This window comes from Stenella coeruleoalba (assembly GCF_951394435.1).
Source record: "Stenella coeruleoalba genome assembly, chromosome: 10".
Taxonomy (NCBI): Eukaryota; Metazoa; Chordata; class Mammalia; order Artiodactyla; family Delphinidae; genus Stenella; species Stenella coeruleoalba.
The window spans coordinates 18,439,589-18,454,316 of record NC_137156.1 but is presented as its reverse complement, the minus strand read 5'-3'; the positions used below and the strand labels follow the sequence as shown (position 1 = coordinate 18,454,316).

At 35.4% G+C, this 14,728-nt stretch overlaps 1 protein-coding gene and 1 long non-coding RNA gene across 34 annotated transcripts in view; one reads left to right on the top strand and one right to left on the bottom strand.

The window, feature by feature from the left end:
* LOC307193312 overlaps positions 1-10,770 on the top strand; it is a 768,132-nt gene extending 757,362 nt beyond the window's left edge. Inside the window, exons 13-14 of the long non-coding RNA XR_013830296.1 lie at positions 1,979-2,048; positions 10,642-10,770. This is a non-coding gene — a long non-coding RNA (uncharacterized lncRNA). The remainder of the gene's footprint in view (positions 1-1,978; positions 2,049-10,641) is intronic.
* Positions 10,771-12,556: 1,786 nt separating this feature from the next.
* The window catches only part of LOC307193308 (uncharacterized protein), a 1,334,119-nt gene continuing 1,331,947 nt past the window's right edge, over positions 12,557-14,728 (bottom strand). For 25 of the 33 annotated variants that reach the window (XM_079935085.1, XM_079935089.1, XM_079935088.1 and 22 more), the window contains 2 exons: positions 14,366-14,535; positions 12,557-12,693 (listed from right to left, as the gene is read on the bottom strand). The gene's annotated coding sequence lies outside the window, so the exon portion shown is untranslated. Of the gene's footprint in view, positions 12,694-14,365; positions 14,536-14,728 lie in introns of those variants that run through there. The other 8 variants (XM_079935107.1, XM_079935108.1, XM_079935109.1 and 5 more) reach the window with 1 other exon arrangement.

Genomic DNA, 14,728 nt, shown 5'->3' with positions numbered 1-14,728 from the left:
TTTGGCTCTTTGATAACTGCTGCCTTGATTTCGTGTCTGTTAGCTCTTTAATTCACTTTTGATCACTCTCCTTCCAACTGTAGAAGTTTTTAACACCACCACCCGGCTAACTGACCCAAAACAAAGTCTTTTGATCAGTCCTCCTCTTTGGGTGCCTGGCACACTAGGCTGAGTCATCTGTTTGACCAGAGAGACACCAATCAAGCAAATATATATTCATTTTTATGCCAATGTGAATAGCTTTGATTTTATCCTTCTTTGAAGCTGATGGTTAATATGATGTTTGAAGACATTTAGTTTGGTGTATAAGAAGTACTGTGACACTGTATTTTGATCAGTGTTCTTCAAACTCTCTTTTACTTCCTAGATATACATGTATGCAGTACACGAGTAAATTCCCATTGCCAGTTGCTGAAAATCATAAACTGCATTTTATGATTCCCTGAAAATGAAAAATGCATGGGTGTGTGAATGCTAACCCATACTTCATCATTTTCAACAGTAAAGCTTTTGCTGCAGAAGTTTTTCCTAGGCAGATCGGTAGAGTTTTAACTTTCTATTCAAGAATATTGATTTAACAGAGGGGCAGAGAGTTTGGCATCTTTTGTCAGCTCTTTCCACTTGAAGACTGATCAGTCCCCCTGAGCACAGCATGTCTGGACTTATTTATATAAGCAAACCCATTGTCAGAGGGTTGCAGCAGTAAATACAGTCTACTGTTTTGTTAATACAGTTACTCTTGCCATCTCTACACAATCAAATTGAGCAGCAAGTTTAGATAATAACTGAAGTTTAAGAATATATCATTAAAAAGAATATATATATGTGTGTATAACTGAATCACTTTGCTGTACACATGAAGCTAACACAACATTGTAATCAACTATACTTCAATAAAAAAAAGAAGAAAAAAAGGATCTATCCTTACAAAGGACTTTTACCTAAATTATATACGATAGTATCATTGATCAACTTCATCTAAATGTTTGTCAAGCTGTACTTCACCTATTCTGATTTAAACTAAATGTGCTTTTAACAATATTTACCAGTCAGAGGTTCTAAAAAGAAAATTGACAGCATGAGAAAATGATTGTACTAAGATGTAAATCATACTATTTGATAATTTATGTTGTTTTGGTTTTCAGAATAGAAATAATTTTAATGAAATATTCATAAAGATTTCCCAGTTGATTCTTTGCGAAATGATTTGTTTCCAGAGTATTTTTTTTCTAGAGTTAAACCTATATACAAATAAAGATTCAGGAAAACAAACTAATATAATACACAATATGGAAAGGGACAAGTGTCTTAAAAATCCATTTGAATGGCTGAGTGATTCTGATAAGGCATACAAAGGGCTGCCGAATTTTTTTCTGTGTTCAGATTAAAAACAAGTTGGGAATGAACAGTGGCTCACCATTTACCATGAAGTGTATCAAAACAATAAGAAACTCAGACAAGTAATGAAACATCATACTGCTTAATGTCACTTTCAGAAAAAAGATAAGCCACATTGGGAATTTTGCTCCTTGCTTGTGTATATCATGTTATATCACACAGTAAGAAATCTGCTGTGAATGCAATAACAGAGAAAGGCCACTTAAACCTATCTATTGTTGCAGGCATGTAACAAATGAACCTTTATTGTATCCTCCCTTCAAGCTGGTCCAGGAATAATAGTATATAGGAAGAGCGTGTCGATACTGATGGCACGTCATTTTTCTCCACTCAGAGTGGTAGGAGGGAAAATCTATTTCATAAATGTCTTTTAACAATATAGTAATTTTATATCATAAGCCTCTTAGGCCAGATTGTCCTAGCGTGACACAAATAGGAATTAGTTGGCAAGTATCCTGTGAATTTTGATTTCACAAAAAGCTGATCTGGATGAATCAAGACAAAAAGTGAATTTGCCCTAAGCGAACTGAAGTCTAGGTACATTTATGAAGAGACTTACCTTTTCATTCTTTTGCTTCAGGCCAGGCTGTCCTTTGTGGAAGGAAGACGGCTTTCAGCATGGCTGGGACTGGTTATCTGTGTGGCCTTCGGTGAGTTACTTACTTTTTTGAGACTCAGTTTCCTCATGAATGAGGAAATAACTATCTTACAAGATTGTTTTGAAGCTCAGACATATAACGTGTGATATTAATTTATGTTAATATACTAAAGGCACAAAATATTTAGATCTAGTAGCAAGTAAATATGAGAGAGATGAAACAGATATAGATAGATAGATGAATACATAAAGGAATAGAATCCAGAGGCTGTAGCATTTTTGTTACTGAAATTTTAAATATTTGATTCAGTTTGGAGTTTCAACCACAACTTACATACACAACTCAAGGGTATGATTTTATTAATATACACACGTACAGTTTTCTGCTTCAAATTACCTACTTTTTCAACCCAGGTTTGCATATGTGAGATATCCTTCCTGGAAAGCACACCTATACTTCAGGAAAGATAAGAGGTTTTAAAGGCAGCCCTCCCTATGTGTCAATGAAAGGGTAATTTTTAGCTAGTCATAACTCTGTTCAAAACCTGAGGATTAACGGGCAAAGCTGTCCAGTGCGAGGTATGGCTTACAGTTTGCAGGCATTTGTGCAGTTAACTCCTCAAGATATTTTTTTTTCTTACGACTTTATATTGATAGGGACTGGCTGAATGTCAGTAAGTTATGTGGCATCTACTGAGGCTGTGTAAACAGCCAAATTATCCATATTCATTATTTACACTTTAAACACCTTGAAAACTGACATTTGCATCGGCGTTTTTTCTCTGTCTTCCTTTCCCTTTATTTCTTTAACCTTCCTCGCTCCCCAATATCTCAAAAACTAAAACATGGTAATGCTGTCCCTTATTACTTCTCCAAGGGACATCCAGTCAACACATTTGAGCAGCAGGAACTCAGCCCAAATTCAGTACGTGGAATTTACCAACCAATGTGACCTTTGGACCAAGTTACTGCCATACTCAACACAATCAAATGGTTTCTTGAGCAAGAGTTGACTGTATTTGCATCTCACCACTGCATGTTCAGTCCAGTGGAAGGGCATAACTCCAAGGTCTTGCCCTTTGAGATTGTACAGGCCCATGCACATGGACCAGACCTTACCTAGGTAATAAATGTCTAACATGCTAAAGACATGGGACTTCCCAACACAAAATAGTGAGTGCAGTGGACAAAACCAAAGTCCACACAGGGCTTCTTTAACTATACCCTGAATTTACTGCAAGGGAGGAAAGTAATGAGTAATTTGCAATGAAAAAAAGGACATCCAGAATTTATCTTGGCCCATTACTAATTTTTACTACTGTTCAATACATCTTTTCTGAAAACAAGGTGGGTTTTTGTTTAGCTGGTGGGGGATATTATTAGGAAATGCAAGCCGCCCTCTCAAGAAACATAGGATGCTTCTGAGTACAGACTTTACTCTGGAGCTTATGCAGATGCTAAATCTTAAATAACTACTTTAAGGCACTTTTATTTTATCAATCCATCTTAGATTTAAATGCCAAGACATTTTCATTCTATGTTAAAGAAAACAAAATGAAATTACATGAACACAAGTTTGCTATGTTTTTCTATGCTCCTGATAGCCTATGCCCCCAAATATTTTCCACATGAAAGAAACACTGGCATCCTTCTTTACCTGAGAATATGTCATTGGATGAATTTGTGGAATTACTGAAAGTGTACTGGTCACCAAATTTTACTGTTTGTTCTAGAATTTAAACTTTACAAATAGAAATGTAAATCTTGTACAAAAATTACTATCCAGGATACAGATATGTGACTTTTGCCTCAACTCTGTAATTGCCCCTATTTCTTAGACTGTACGTCAATATCACTTTAAACATTAGTTTTTGGATGTCCTTCATAAAGAGCATCACACATTTAAAATATGATCTGCATCTTACGTACACACTGAATATAGGTCAATAACGAGTTAAGGAGAATGGGAGAAATGTACACTATGTAGTATCTGTAAGTAGTTTTAGAAATGTCAACTCCTCTGGAGGTCATAAAAGAGAATAACATAGTCTAAGCCATTGGGCATAACTATATCTTTCTTTGGATATGGAGGGAAAAAAGCCCTGACCATGAATCTATTTGATTTTATAGAACACTCAAAAATTGTCTTGACTGCTATAGAATTTTCAAAGGAAACTGACAATGGGTCTGCATTTGGATTTAAGAATGCTGGGATAGGTACTATCCTAGAATGCTAAAGAATGGTACCATCTAGGATGTTCTGACGTGGACTATAGGTAGATTACTTACTACTCAGTATGACATTCTATCTTACTTGTTAAAGCCAGGTTTAATAAATTACTCATAGAACCATCCATGCTTTAATATTTGGTTAAACCCTCTCTGTTTAGACAATCAGGAACATAAAGTTTGCTAAGCAATTTAATGAATGGCCCTCAATCATAAAAGGTCCAAATGTCACATCATCTCATGTGACATGACATGTCAGTCAACTGAAACGCAACTGGGAAGGCATTAAAGCTTTTTCAAAGATACTTAAAGAGCATTTTAATCTGTGTGGTAGTCTGGTTGGGACTCCTGGGGGATCACCAGTGAAACAAACAAGAAAACCACATGTAAAAGTGGATCAGCTATTTTTATCTCCACCAGAAATATTTATTTATTTATAGTGCTCTTCCCATGAATCAAGTTATCGATCATTCGCTCACACAAAGATGACCACTGGTAGCGCTGCCTAGCACAGTAATTGAACACAGATGTTCACTTTTCCTTTCCTCTTGGTTTGTGTGTGTGTGTGTGTGTGTGTGTGTGTTGCTCCATAATTAATTCTGTGAGACTCTTGACCTTTTACTTCATGTATAAAAAAATTCACAACACATTTAATACAAGTTTTTCACTTTTACAACAGTGTTACTTGTTTGGAATCTCCCATACCCTCCTTGCCCACAGTATCATCTTTCTTTCCAATGCATTTTAAAGTCAGTAAATAAAAGGGAAACTCAATGTTCACAAAAGGGTCATTTTCAGGACGTATATAAATTTCCTCTTTTCTTTCACTTTGGGTATGTCATTTAGCAAGTGACTTGAGATTGGAGGATCTAGCTAAAATGCAACTCAGCTGTCCTAGTACTGCAAAAGGGAAATCTACCTTATCTGAAGTTGAGGAGGCAAAGAAAAGTCTCTAAATTTATTTATAAATAATGGAATTCAATTCTGTGTGTGTATGCGCCATTTCGACTCTGTAGTAGGTAGAAGAATGCGCTTCCCCCCCCCTACAAAAGATGCTTATGTCCTATTCCCCAGAATCTACAGAAGACTTTTAAGGTTTCAAGTAGAATTAAGATTTCCAATCACTGACCTTGAGATGGGAGATAATCCTACATTATCCAGGTGGGCCCAAGATAATGACAAGAGTACTTAACAGTGGAAGAGGGAGGCAGAAGAGGAGGTCAGAGTAATATGATGTAAGAAGAACCCAGCCCATCATTACTGGCATTGAAGGGGGCCAGAAGCCAAGGACTATGGGCATCCTCCAGAAGGTAGAAGCAGCCAGGAAATGGATAACCTCCAGAAAGGAATGCAGCCTTGATGATACCTCAATTTTAACCCCATGAGACTGATTTCAGACTTCTGACTTCCAGAACTATAAGATAATAAATTCATATTGCTTTAAGCCACTAAGGTTGTGATCCCTCACAGCAGCAGTAGGAAAATAATACAGCTTTCCAGTCATTCCATACTGTCACGTCTTTGTATAATTGTATCGTACTTTATTGGAACAGGGGGTCTCAAACACATTGTGGAGTGATATTGGGGTAATAGTGGAGAGAGAGGAAACAAAATCCTAAGTTAGCCCAGAAAATTTTCACGTCATTAAAGAACTGTCTCCCTAAACTCTAATTCAAACAAATATACACACCCCAATGTTCATTGCAGCCAAGACATGGAAGCAGCCTAAACATCCTTTGACAGAAGAATGGATAAAGAAGATGTGTGTGTGTGTGTGTGTGTATATATATATATATATATATATATATATATATATATATAAAATGGAATATTACTCAGCCATTAAAAAAAGAATGAAATAATGACATTTGCAGCAACATGGATGGACCTAGAGATTATCTAACTAAGTGAAGTAAGCCAGACAAAGACAAATAATATTTGATATGGCTTATATGTGTAATCTGAAAGAAAAGATGACATATATCAATTCACAGTACTATATATAAAATAGGTAATCAACAAGGACCTACTGTACAGCACCAGAAACTATACGCAATATTTTATAATAACCTATAAGGGAAAAGAATCTAGAAAAGAATATGTGTGTGTGTGTGTATATATATATATATATATATATATATATATATATATATATATATATATATAAAAAACTGAATCACTGTGCTGTACATCTGAAACTAACACAACACTGTAAATCAACTATACTTCAAATAAATAAATAAATACGTTTTTTAAAAAAGAAGAGACACAAGTGAGATCTCTTGCTCTCTGTTGCCCATGTGAGGATACAGCAAGAAGGCAGCTGTCTATAAACCAAGAAGGCCCTCACCAGAATGTTCCATGCGGTTCCCTGATCACAAACTTCCCAGTCTCCAAAACTGTAGAAATAAATTTGTTGTTTAAGCCAAAAAAAAAAAAAAGAACTGCCTCCTTGAAATTTTTCTACTTCTATGCCCTTTGCAATGTTAGCTATTGCAACAGATTGGTATCATATAAAATATGATCTAACTTTAGTACAATCTAAAAAAAAATTTGAGTCTCATTTCAAAGGTCTTATTTTAATGTGATTTTCTTTTTGCAAAATAATGTACTTCAATATCCCATCTAACTAAAATAAGATTAAAAGCCATCCCAAACTCTTTGTTACAAATCCATCTACTGAATGTGTGTGTGTGTGTGTATCATCCAAATCTGCATTTATATGCCATAAGTCATTTTCCTGTTAACTCTCTCACACATAAATTTCTTTCCATTTTTATTTTAACCAATTTCTGAAACAGTAGAGATCACTCTGTTTCTATTTTCAAGTTAAACGACTTTGTACTGGATTCTGCATATGATTTACTGCTTTTAGTTTAAATATGTGAAGTCATAAGAGATGGTTTAGCCTCAAGATTTTGCATTTTAAGTCAATGATAGTCTAAATTCTAGGAACGGAAGGGAATTCAGAATTCACTGCCTTCTCTTTATGTAGACATCTACATTAGTGTTCTAGACTGATAGTGTCTTTTTTTCCCTTTTGCCTTTTCCAATTCTTCTGGGAAGACATTTTCATAGCACATTAAAATAACATGAAATTATGTTTCAAATACATTACACTGTATTTTGTTATGTCTAACCTAAGTCCCTCCTCCCTCCTGATTCTTTTCAAATTCGCTTCCTATTCTGGTCTTAATAGTAATATGTCACCTCTCTACATCTTCTGAATCATCTTCCTTTACATACTTGAAATTTTTTTTGGTAATCACCATCCTCCAACAATAGTTTTGCCCTCTCCAGGCTTAACAGAGGCTAAAGTGCTTTCCTGAAAGATAAGGGAAAAAAATCAACAATTAATCACTTTCATTTTTCTACCTTGGTTGTACTCCATAGGTCAATCTTGGAACCAAAACAAGGTACTATACATTAATTCAATTGTGATCATTAATGAATTGAATGATATTAAGACATTCCAGTTAATGTCAAATTTCTTACATATCACTGTATTAAACACTCATTGTCAAATTTCTTATAACACCACATTAAATTTATCTTAATTCATGGCCTCCAAAGCCTGGTGTTTTAATCACAATTAAAATCAGAGTTTATTTCTACCCCCAAATGCTGTAGTTTATTTGCCTTCTATTAAAGAAGAAGTATCGTTATAGTCCAAAGACTACTAGACAGGGAAGAAGGAAACAAATTCTACACAAGACCCTTATCTTAGCTGGGCCTTAGTTTCTTCTGTAAAATTTAAAAATTTGAACTACACAGATTTATTGTCCCATGTTCCTCCAGCTCCTACCCCTTAGATATTTTTAGCTTAATTGATGTGCATTCATGGGACTCATAGAACAAAAATATCCCACGGCTTGCTGTGAAGTGCTACTTGATTTTTTTTCTCACACAGGAAATTCCTCTTGTCAGTTAAAACTAATGAAATTAGTGAACGAATCCAAAAATCAGTTGTTCTCTAAGCTATCATCTTCTAATGATTTGACAAAATTTTCCAATATGTTTTTAGGGGTGGTAGTTGAGGTAGCAAGCCCCTAATTTCCAAAGCTAATGTTCGGGTAACTTATTAGAGATAGATTTTATTTATTTTTTTTTAATTTTTGTCTTATATTGGAGTATAGTTGTACAACAATGTTGTGTTAGTTTCAGGTGTACAGCAAAGTGATTCAGTTATACATATATGTGTATCTATTCTTTTTCACAGTAAACTCTGCTCAATACTCTATAATAAACTAAATGGGAAAATAATTTGAAAGAGATAGATTTTAGATGTGTTAGTTCTTATATGGGGATATTTATCTGAAGTTCCAGAAGTTGCTCAAGAAGATATGGAATGCATATGTACAAATGTCCTAATTGCCAAATTATCTATACTTACGAAAAAAAAAATGGAAATCAACCTACTGTCAGATAAAGTGAAATACTAGGCAGGTACTCCTTAAAATAATTTTCAGCAACTCTTAGGAATAAAAAAATATATTTAAGATACATCTTAAAATGAACTAAAGTAAGATGGCAGTATCATTTTAACTGCGAATTTATAAACATATTAAATACATTTGCTGAATATGTAAAAAGAAAAAAACTAATGATTAAAGGGAAAAAATAATACTTTTCTAATTGCAAATTTGTCTTTACTCATGCTATATATTTGAAATTATTGTAGCTTATATCCTGGAGATACCTAAACAAATTTCTGAAGAACTATAATGAGCATATATTGCATAATATGAAAATAAGAAATCTCAGAAAATGTAGCTAAGCATACACAGCTTCTTCCTCTTCAGAATGCCCTCTTAGCTGTATTTTAGTTAGTAGAATACTTCTAAGTTTGGGGTTAATGAATATGTCATGAAATAATTTAAGTTCTATCCCTTTAATGTTTTTGATTATAATTTTTTCTTCCTTTTATATTCCTTTTATGTATATTTTGCAGTCTTTAGAGATGGGGATAGAATGGTAGTTTTCAAACAGTAGCTAATACAGTCTCCCAGTTATAACCCAGAACACAATTCCCTTCAAGGAAAGTTGTCTCTCTTGGCAACTGCACTCTCTTTCAAAGAGAAAACCCTGAAGGCTGAATAGGTGTAATTGAAGAGGAATGAAATGTTTTTAACTATTAAAATTTATTTCTGGCTTACAAGATTTAATTAAATGTTTTTGCACCTCTTCAATAATTTGTTCCCAACGTTCAGGTTGTCAGCATTTATTCTACTAGCAATTGGCAGCCCAACTGTCCCAAGGTGGGCAAACTGAAAACTTGTATATTCTTCTAGGTATTGGAGAATCGAAATATAAAGAGAACACACACACACACAGCTTCCTTTGACCAATGGTGGCTGTATATCCTTTGTTCTCTTCTAATACCTGATATATTAAGAGCTTCTTTTTTTGGGTTTGTTCTCAAATGCATTTGTCACAGAAAATTGGCCAATAAAATATATTAACATCCCTGTGATGAAGCAGCTACTGACAAATTCAGAAGACTTTCTTCCAGGAAATATAGTTGAGTAATTGAAAGATGTGATAATCTTTTCTCACTCCCAGTTTGCATGAAAACTGTTCCAGGAAAGATGGGTTCAGGTGTAATCATGCCTGTCAGAGTCTTCCCATGGGAAGTGCGGATTCTTAGTGACATTCTGATACATGGGGGGACATGGAGATGGATCGCAGTCAGACCTTGAACTTCAAATTAGTGGACAATGGCTCTGTGGAGATACCAACTAATTTTCTCCCTACAGGAACATTGTGCAGGCTGACAGGCCAAAAGCATCCATTATTTTTAATTGGAGAGAAAAATGACACAGTTAGAGTGACATACCACATATCCACGGCGTAACTTTGTGATGGAGAGGAAACGTGCTAGCTAAGTGGACTTTCGTTTTGTATTCAGTTCCTTTTCACACCAGTGGGAAGAGGTGAGGGGAGAAATGTCTAAATGTCAGACAGTAAGTGAGGAGGAGACTGCTGTTTCTCCGCAGAGGTAATTAGGTGGACCTTTCTCAACCCTGGACCAGGGAGTGAAGGAAGGTGCCTTCCAGGTAACAGTGCCCTTTGTTCTGTTTTCAAGAGTTACAGACCAATGTATGTTCTCAAAAAAGGAACTTCCCCCTCTGTGATTAAATATTTATCACAGCAAGAAGCTAGTAGTCAGACCAAGAACTTCCAATTAGCCACAACAGAGGGTTATAAGTGACTACAGAACAAGTACCAATATTGTAAAAGGGAGGAGCAGGTCAGAGCAGTGAGGCCGCGACTCTTTATTTCTCTCCATAAACCCATTACAAAGGATATTGTTTGTTGGTAAACATCAACACTCACTAATCTTCTGAACTATTAACAAGCTTTTGGTGGTGTGTGTCAATTAAAATATAACATGTATAAACTCTCTTGGTTTCCAGGTGGTCTTATGAGTAAAGTGCAAAAAAAAAAGAAAGCCTTCTAAGATGAGACCCATCAATTTCAATGCTACAATATTTAGAGTTGTTCCTCACTAAGGAAGAAGTTGGCTTAATTTCCAGGCAAAGATAAGCTCCTTGAAGGTAGGTGTTATACTTTTTTATGGATTCCAGCAAGTACTCAGTGCCTAGATGAATGAGAGTTTTAAACATAAGTATAATGACAGCATTATAGTCAACCATCCTGAGTCAAAGAAAAGGCAATATTCATTTTCATGAAAACACCATCTTTACATTCTTCAAGGATATTCATTTTCATGAAAACACCATCTTTACATTCTTCAAGGATACAAAAATAATAACAAAATGACCAGATAGTGCCCAGAAAAGAAAAGTACCGCAGAACCCCCCCCCCCCCAGAACAGAACTGGCAATTTCAGAGTTAGAGTACAACTGCATTTACATGATGGAAAGTCACTAAAAACTTATATTTTAAGGGAGAAATCCAGATGTTTCACACCCCATCTGTCAAAAGTTTTAGAATTTAATTTTACAGTATAATTGCTTGGTACATGTAAGTAGGTCTATCTAGCATAAGTCACAGTGTATCGTCATCCGTAAACATGAGAATAATATACCCTACCTCACAGAGATAGTCTAAATAATAAATGTGGTCACACTAGTACTGTGTCTGAAACATACATAGGCATTCATGAAGGTTCGTTTACTCTCCATTCTCCTTCCCATAGCACAGATCTTCTTGCTTGGATGTTTCATTTTACAAAACTATTTTTCTATAAAAATGAGTTACATTAATGATCTATTAGCCTGCCCGCTAATTGCCAAAAATCTGGCATGTCATCTTATTTGATAACTCAGCAAGTTTTTTTCTCAATTTTCTGGACTTTTCTATATAATATTGGGCCTAGCATGACCAATTCAGATATAAAAAGTCACATGTTAATAATAAAGTGATGATAATAATATCTAATTCATCTAGGTTCAGGCCCCAGTTCCAAATAATGGCCGACACTAGAATTGTGTTCTTCATTCTATTTCCCCATGTTGTAGTTCAGGGTTAATTTTGTTAAGTCTTGGGAAACAGTGATATGTCACACAGAGAAAACATGAAGTCTTAAGGAAGTTTATTTTATTTATTTTCATTTATAGTATGCTTCTCACAAGTTAGTTAGATGGTAACTCCCGGCTATGTTGTCAAACTATGCCCCCGCATGAAAAATTTCAACTTGGAACTATTATGTCTATCTGGTTATTTATGTTAGAATAATCGAGTGTTATATACGTTACTAAATATGTAACTATCAGAATATATTAAATATATGTATTAAACATATTGCTAATTAACGCTAATCTATGCCAGTCAGTTATTAGTTATTCTTAGCTGTTAGGAATAGCCATTCCCTCAAGGTGAAGTCCCATGCACCAAGGGCAAAGTCTTCTCTAAAGTACAGACCAGTTTATATGACTCTTCTGTACCTGTTTACTAATAAATGTTACTACATTTGGTAAAATTTATAATAAGAGCTCCTTTCTTTAATAAGGCACTGCCCCTCCTTTTAACTCTGGAGTTTACCAGCATCTACCAAAAACATCAGATAAAATTTTTAAAAATTGATATTGGCTAAGCAGTCAAATTGACTTAGGTTAGTGTACAACAGAGACAAAGATATATTTCCTACTTCTTTTGCTTTTCTTACTCATCAACATTTTTTCCTGTTTATTTTGTGTAAAGAGCAGCACATATATTACAGTGATGAGGATTTTTCCTGTTTAAATGGCAACACAATGGTTAACACAGTTCCAACAAGCACCCCTGTTAATGTGCAGTTGGCAGTTTTGTTCATCAGCCAGTAAGTCAGTGAGTCAAGGAGGGGGCAGTGGAGCTTAACTGCCGCATTTGGTAAACAATTGGAGGAACAGTACATGTATTGTAGAATCTGAAATGTCTCGTTACCAGTCCTGTGTTCATGTGATTCTTGCCCTCCGCGCATGGAACTTCACCTTGAACAGTAGATGAGGCTGAAGTTGAGATGCCTTTCAAGAAAGAATGTACAATTTAAATAAATTTAAATAAAAAGTCTTGAAGTCACAATGCATTCCACTTAACTAACAAGTCACTATTGATTCCCCCCCCCAAATTTATATACATAGTGTATAAATTGAAACGGAACTGGACATATTTATCATTACGAAATGCTGCAGGTTGGAATAAAGCTCTAATATTTCACCCGTTTCCTGGTTATTTGAAAATGTGAAGGATTTGTATGAGTTACAAGATGAGCTCTCAGGATCTTCACTTAGGAACGAACCACAGTGACTGTCAGAAGATCATTTATAAGGCCCCCTCTCCTTCTGTTACTGCACTTGTCTGTTCTTTATAGTCATTGTATCTGAACAAAATGTTTAAGGTGGGTAGCATTGCTTGAATTTAGGGACGTCGTCAAAGTTATATGAACAAAAGAATAGCTGGAAGACCCTGATAGAATGTAAAAATGTGGATGTGGAATTTGTTGTGTGTGTATGTGTTCTCTGAGTGGGTGGCCCCATAATAAGCCATGCAAGACCCGTGTTAAGCCGGCTCCCAGAGATCAATGCCATGACTGCAGTCATCCATCATCTCTAACTCAGGCAGGATGCAATCAATGGTAATCCATCTCTTTCCCATTGGATAATTGATTTTTTTAAAAATTTGTGGGATTGATCTTTTTTCATTTTAAGACACTGTCATTGCATAATACAGTAATTTTAAGGATTGAGGGGAAAAGGGTTTACTTGTTTCAATAAAATTCTAACGGCACTAGGTTTAATCATACTCTTACTCATGATTAGCCCTGGGAAAAATTATGAAGCTTGCATCTTGGGTATTTTCCTGTGTTCCCATTTTGGCTACTTCTCCCTCTTATGAAACCATGCATAACCCCTTTTAGATGCTTACTAAGTGTTCCATTTGTATCAATTAATTCACATTAAGTTATTTGCTATTAAAGATGTTCCCAATCCTGGCGACTCTCAATTTCCAGACCTGAAGCCTCTGATTTCTCTTTGCAAACTAATCTAGTCCTCAGCCAAAGACCCAAAGGGTACCTCCACAGAGACTGCCCTGCTCCCCACTTCTCCATTTTCTTTGCTACCATACTCCACAAATTCAGTGGCCCTCCACAGTCCTGACCTCAGATTTCTGCCCGCTTAACTTAGGTAGACTTAGCTTAGGTACCTTAGTTAGACTCCTGATTTCTGTGTGGGCCCCATCTTCTTGTGCCATGGTCGAGAAAGTTCCCCAAGACAGGAAGTCCTATATTAGTTAACTGTTTTTGAATAGCCATAGTAGCTGCCATGAGGTATAAAACTTTCTGCAAGGACAATGGGCTTTGATTTCCTTTAGCAGGAGGTTTTAAGGGAAAACCTTGTTTCCATTTTGGGGATGGAGATATATATATATAGCTCAGATACAGATACATATGCATAGACAGATTATATATCTCAGCTCTCTGTCTATAAATATCTCATATCTAAATTGCAATATTCTATTTGTAAGTAATTAGTAAAGTAAGGATAATGCAAGTATATCGGTTAGGATATCTTAAATTATCTCAAAGGTATCTCCTTCCTTAGCATAAAACAAAAATCCCAATGGTTATATTGATATAATCAAGCTAAACTGTGTTGGCTAGGGATATCAGATTACCCACAAATGATTTGGACAAACCTCTGGGGCTGAAGGGGGGCCCACTTCCTCTGTATGTACTCCCTGAATGAGAAATGACATCCGAAGGAGAGTTGAGGTACTGGACGTTGGCTTGGCAATGATGTTTAGTACAGAGAAGTGTGCACATCTTCACGCTGAAGAACTGAAGAAGTAGGAAGTGTTTTCCTGATCTAGAGATAAAGGAGCAAGCATATTATTGTTAGCTTATGTATTAAAAAAATAAGCATACTGGTACTTAACAGTAAATGTCATGTCATTAAATTGAATGCTTGAGTTGACATATATAAACACTCATTTACTACTACTATGAATCACAGAAGAGAAAGTAATTGTTAATTAAGATGACACTGTTATAGGTGTTAC